Raw genomic sequence first — 7,119 nt, forward strand, 5'->3', positions numbered from 1 at the left:
TGTGTTAGTTGGTTAGACTCGTCAAAACGAGCTGTGATGATTCTGCACGTACACACAGTTAGTTCCTCTTCTGCGGTTAAGCTAGTTTCCTGTTTTTCTGTTACAAACAGTCTAATATTCGACAGAAATTTTCACTGAGCAACACAGCAAACACATTTAAACAAACACAATGCAATGATTATTAATGAAATTCACTTATTGATTATATAGTAATTACTTCATACTCATATTCTGAATAATATTTCCCACAACCTGCACGGGCTCGAATCTCCACCACTTCGGCCTTCATCTCCCTAGCAGGAGACCTCACCACCACAGCAACCGCCTCAGCAATCACCAGGGATTTCATTCAAGACCCGTTGCTTCAGACTGCGCCCGCAGGGGCTAGCACCCACGTCTCGGGCTCTGCCGCAGCAGACTCTACAGCAGAAGCCAACAGCGCAGCAGCGACCACCTTGGCAGAGGCCTGCGCTTCCATCGCAACAATAGCAATCAGCATCTTCAAAACCACAGCAGCAGAGGCCAGCACTTCTTCTCAATGTAGAAACCAGCATAGCCGCAGCGACCGCCACAGCAGAGGTCAGCACTTCCATCTCAAGTGTGGAAAGCCAGCATCACCGCAGCGACTACCTGGGCAGAGACCAGCACTTCGATTTCAAGCATAGAAGCCAACATTGCCACAGCCTCAGCCGAGGCCAGCTTTTCCATTTCAAGCATGGAAGCAAGCGCCGCGACAAGAAGCATCCAAAGAAGCCCGAGCTTCCATCTAAGCGCAGAAGCCAGCGTCGCCGCAGCGATCATCTCCGCAGAGGGCTGTGCTTCCATTGAAAGCGCAGAAGCCAGCATCACCATAGTGACCGCCTCCGCAGAGGCCAGTGCTTCCATCACAAGCGCAGAAGCCAGCGTCGCTGCAGCGATCGCCTCAGCAGAGGCCAGCATTTCCGTCTCAAGTGTAGACACCAGCATCACGTCAAGCAACTGTCTCAGCAGAGGCCAGCATTTCCGTCTCAAGCGTGGAAGCTAGCATAGCCGCAGCGACTACCTGGGCAGAGACCAGCACTTCCATTTCAAGCATGGAAGCAAGCGCCGTCACAAAAGCATCCAAGAAGCCCGAGCTTCCATCTAAGCGCAGAAGCCAGCATCACCATAGTGACCGCCTCCGCAGAGGCCAGTGCTTCCATCACAAGCGCAGAAGCCAGCGTCGCCGCAGCGATCGCCTCCACAGAGGCCAGTGCTTCCATCTAAGGCGTCGAAGCCAACGTCGCAGCAGCGATCACCTCCGCAGAGGCCAGTGCTTCCGTCTCGCATTCTGCCGCCTACAACTTCTACGGAAGCAAGCATCACAGCAGCGTTCACCCCAGCAGGAGCCTCCACTATTACAGCTGGCTCCCTCCTTCAGTCGCTTCCTTCCAGTATCAGGCTTAACCCCAGGGACACCCACGAAGCCATGTTCATTTATGGTTTCTGAAATCCCAATATTTACAACCTCTACGTGCACTACTCCCAGCAGCTCACGGATTCCAACTTCTCATCACTCCAGCAGGCACCCTCACTGCATATCAGTCTCAACCATCCTCCGAGGAACCCCTACCCCATTCTTGTCTCATCACAAACCTCATCTCCTAAGGGGCCCTCATCCTCTCATCTTACCCGAACGCAGTCCACGCCTCCGCAGCGTTTTGCATCGCGTTGGGGGGTATGCGTACTCCGGCGGCTGTCCCAATCTCGCTTTATGGGGGTGTGCTCTGGGCTCAAACCGGTTCCGAGCTCGGCGCACTCACCCTGACCAAGGTGTAGAGTGTTTCGGGCTTGGATAGATCTGGCGAGCTCGGAGCCCGCTTCCCGGACAGCACGCCAAATACGCATAACCTTATAACCACGCTCTATCATTATATCCATATCAACATCACTGTTATCTGCGCAGGTAAACTCGTGAACCTGTGGATGTTACCTGTCGTTTATTTACTCACCTGTGGATGTTATATGTTACCTGGATTGTTTCACCTGTCTTCTGTGCACCTCTTCTCCCTGCAATAAACCAGTCAACTTCAGCTCTCCGTGTGGCATCGTCCCTCTGCCTGTATTTTTATAGAAGACACGACCGATTTTTACTGAAAAGTTTTTACATATTTTTTTCTAAAAAATACTAAACGCGTGTATTTTTATTGTATAGACATATCACGTCATATCACGTTCACAGTTAAAACACATTACTTCAGAATGAAGTAAAAAAATATTAAAGGTAAGCATTTGTATTATTGCCGCTGTTCTTTGGGATTCTGGAGTGTGAGACCCACAAGTGTACTCTGAAGTATTTTATCTTGTTCATTTTGCTTCTCCACAAGGACAAACACAGACTTCAGAAAACAGTGTATGAATCTCAAGAATGGTGACAATCAAAAGAAAAGCTTCATGCCGCAATGCATGCAGCTCATTTGATCCCACTAAAAATAATTTTAATGATTAAATGCATTTGTTGGTGTTTCTGCAACTACGGGCACTTTTGACTCTCCGGAATTTAAACCCAGCTAACACAGTACGTCCTGACAACGTCGCCAGTTCGTCTTCATTTGGTCACTGTGACATTACTTTGTGACCACGTTCTGAGGACATCTTGGCAACGTTCCATTTCTTAGAATTTTTGCTTACGTTCCAGAAACGTCCTAGCCTCGTCCTCAAATAATGTTGTGAATTAATCCCATGGAGAACGTTGTAGCGACGTGATGGAGTTTAATTCGATACCACAATTACAACTATTTATTTTGTGCGCGCGCATCTGATATGTGTGTGCGTGTCTCCACCACGCACTCGCCTTCTTTGTTCTGCAAAGAGCCGCGCGCTCTCATCATTTACATTTATGCATTTGGCAGATGCTTTTATCCAAAGCGACTTACATTGCTTTATCCTATACATTTATACATAGGCATGTGCAATCCCTGGGATCGAACCCACAACCTTGCGTTGTTAACGCAATGCTCTTACCACTGATATGTCAAAATCACAAACATATGTTTGTGACACCAGACATGTCTCCACATGTGATCACATGTTCTTCACATCACCACATGTTGCACATGTCATCCCATGGGTTTTTACATGTTATCCCATGGGTTTCACGTGGGAATTCACATGGAATTCACACCAAAATGTTCCAAAACACACATTTCACATGTAATCACACGTGTTTTTTTGCACATGTTAAACACATGTTGTATACATGTGATCACATGCGAAAAACATGTAAAAAACGTGAAATTCATGTGTCTTTTCTGTAAGGGATTTCATGACTAGTCACTGCATAGTTTGGTGCTCTACATGTTTGTATGATACGTTTTCTGCCAGTTTACCCATGCCACCTAACAAAGTCAGGCTGGTAGTCTGTAGTACGATTTTTTTGAAAAAGCGACTTACACAAGAACCTTTTTTCCATTTAAAAGCTAAAGAAATACTGAAAGCAAAGGTCAAGAGTAGTTGCATTGCAGAATCCCTCACATACTTGTTTGTCATTTTCAGGTGAAAAGAAGCTGTGAGTCTGACACTTCATTAAAAAAGTCTCCAGGCTCTTCCGTTTATGAAGAAATGAGCAGAAACAGACTGGATACTTCATCCACATTAATAAACTCTGCGTACCAATCTGCCAAGCAATTCCCATAAACACCTGCGCTTCATCAGGGTTTTAATGAAACTTCCTTCAGCACATGCAGAGATGGCGTTTGTCTTACATGAATGAGATTAAAAGGTGGAAATGTGTTCATCTAAAGTGCTAAATGACAAAATGGAAAATGTGCCAATAAGACAACAGAAGACATACAGTAGTATGTGAAAGAAAGAATGTATGTATGTTAATCTTTGTATGTGTTCACACTTATTTCAATCATTGCAGATTGGGATAAAAAGATATTAGGTTAGATTTAACTTTATTTCACTGACTTTAAACATGTACCCTGTACAATATCCAGTATAATGTACTACATTGAATCAACATTGAATAAGACGTGCAAATAGAAATATATACCGTATAAAAAGATTATATACATTGTGGAAACACGGATGAGAACGATCAAAATGGCAACCGTTTGTTTTAATTTTTTCCACAGTAAAGTGTTGAACTAAACATTGTACACATGACGTATGAGTCAAATGTAGATATGAAAAAGTCTGTAACACTTGTTTTTGATCTTGATGTTTATTTCTCAGCTTGGGTTTCCACTGTTACCGTTTCATCTTCCTGTGGGTCTCTAAACTGTGGCTGCTTTGCAAAGAACTGCTGTCATGTTTTCCTTCCGTTTTGTAACCATTTCAACCCTCATTACTTTACTGACTTACAATGTTAAGAGTTTAATGTGCAATACAGTACAGTGCAGTAACTAAATCACTTTTCCCTTTTGCATGTTTTTGATGATTGTTTTTTTAACCAGAATGTTTTGTAAATGTTTTTTTATAATGTCTGTTCTCCATTTTTATTCATTTGTAGTTTATGAATCGTAATATTGCAACGTTATTGAAGCTTTGGTTTGACAAAAATGTCAAAACATGTTAACAATGTAACAAAACCAGTAGATTTGATCTTACTAACAAATCCATGTCAGAATTGTCACTTTTTGCCACGTCTCAATAAAATAATCATAGTTTACAAAGTTTTGGTGTCAAAATGTAGTCTTTTTCTTATGTTCAAAGAAAATCTCTTTAAACACTATAAAACAATAATTTACTTCAACGTTTGTGCTTCTGCATGTGCACAATATACAGTAACATAAATCAATGTTTCTTTTACCAAAGTGTTGCACAAAGGTGTAAAGATATATGTGCAAATATCTTTTTTACAGTGAGTCTTGTTACTCCACAACATTTATATGTGTCACTACTTCTAGTAAACTTGTGAAGCTGAACGATGATCAACTTGAGCTTGAGCTCTGTGGTCTGGTGCATCTTCCTGCTCATCTTCAGCTGTGAAACTATAATTGTTTCTAAAATGCCACAAAGCTCAGGCGCAACCACAATGCTCAAACTAAGTGCTGCATTTTACTTTGTGGAGAAAGATTGTGTGCAACTAAGCATGCATATAAAACAACATATTTTCTCTTGTTTGAGTCAAACCTGCAGAAGTAAATGGGACCAGACTTTATTGTCTATAAAAGTTAGAATTGAAAAACGTGGAAACTTAGGTTCTCCCACTGACTAATGATGGGGTGATTTCAGCTGAAGTAAGCCAATAGGTCATATAAGCCATTTAGGGTTAAACCATGATTTCATAAAAAATGGTGGCAATCCGTTACCGCAATGGTGCTTAATCTGTTTACATTTATTTCATTGCTATACGCGGACTGTCCAGACGGTCTTTCATTTCATAAAGTTTATAAAGTTTAAAGGTTTTAATGAATGATATGCTTCATTTTAATAAAATCAGTTGTTTTTTAAGGAAAACTATTAGAGATCCAAGAGACTCAAGCAAACGTTTCCATTTGCTCTCCATTATATAGAGATATAACTGTGATGTTAAAACATATTTTGATTTCTCTTTTTTATGGGTAAAGACTTTCATTTTTAATCATTCATATTTTCACAAAAAAGGCATCTTTTTACTATGTACTAACGGTCAGTATCACTGTTTTTATTTTTTAACTTATTTTTATTTTGGGTATAAAAGAAGTAGTTACAGCCAATAAACATTACATTGTAATTGAAAATTATAGTAATACATAGGCCTAAAGTGCAAGCTGTCAGGCTTTTATTCAAGTTTTAACAGTTCTGTGTTTCTTTGGATGTTTAATATTCAGGGAACCACAAAGCAACCCATCATAATAAATGTCACATTTAGCTGTGCAATTAATATTGCGAGTTTGGTGATGTTTCTGTCTCCGACAGCTCGCATTTTATCCGAGTATTGACAGTTTATTGTCATAATCATTGAAAGAAGCAACTTAAGAAGTCAAAAACAAACAGAATGAGTTTGCAAAGTGTGAGCTTGACTTATATGTTGGTCTCACATGTCGCACACACAGGCCTGGCAACACTCATGCATTCGTTGTAAGACTGACGCAAATGACTCTGTTCTCATGCTCTCAAGCCACACATCTGTTTTCTCACGCAGGGCTATATCCGTCATTTTTCAGTGATGTGTTCTGATCAAATTTGTGAAATAACTGTTTTGACAACTGTTTAAGATAGAAATAATGAACGACTGACAGTATTATCCAGTGATGCAAACTACAAAATTCCATTTTAGACAATATTATCCAGCTGCAGAACCGCAGCTCTTCCAACAGTTTCTAAACCAATGCCACAGAACGGAGGGGCGTGGAGATTAAGTTCTTAAAGAAAGTCGTGCCACCTACAAGGCCACTGTAATGATGTGGAGTTCACTACATTACCCACATTGCTTAGTGTAACATGGTTATACATCACATACAGATGTTACGTAACAAAGTGTTCCGGTAGCCGAGTGTATGTGTTACATGTGAGCCTAACACAGGCTGTGTTCTAATAGAGAGTACTTATATAACTGTGTTAAAGGGGTCATTTTACGCAGCTAAAACGAATATTATTGTTTGCTTTAGATGTATTACAATGTGTATACACGATTTAAGGTTAAAAAACGCTGTATTTTCCACATACCGTGCATGTTTGTATCTCCTCTTAGCCCCGCCTCTCTGAAACGCGAGGATATTTTACAAAGCTCATCACTCTGAAAAGCGAGGTGTGCTATGATTGGCCAGTTCACTACTGCGTAGTGATTGGTGGAATACTGCAATTGTGTGACGGAAATGTAACGCCTCTTACCAGGCTGTGAATCTGAAGCGCCAGACTGTCCTCGCGGAGTTTTAACCGATGGAATTGCCCCACTTTTTAACAGGAGCTGCTGTGCATGGTCAGTCTTGATCGCTCCCAGATTAGTGAAGCAATCGTCGTTAAAATGCTCTGCACAAACTAGCACTTTTTCATTGTACTTCTCTGGAACAGTGTTGAAAATAAAATGTAACCATTCGTTTTTTGTTGACTCATCTTTTGGCAGAGAAAACAAAGAGGCTTTCTTTTGGCAACGGGACACACAGCGTCTCCACGACATGGCTGCTCCGGCGGCGGTACGATGAGATTTACAAGACCGCCCACATTACTTGA

Source organism: Triplophysa rosa, unplaced genomic scaffold, assembly GCF_024868665.1.
Source record: "Triplophysa rosa unplaced genomic scaffold, Trosa_1v2 scaffold381_ERROPOS127416, whole genome shotgun sequence".
In the NCBI taxonomy this organism is placed as follows: Eukaryota; Metazoa; Chordata; class Actinopteri; order Cypriniformes; family Nemacheilidae; genus Triplophysa; species Triplophysa rosa.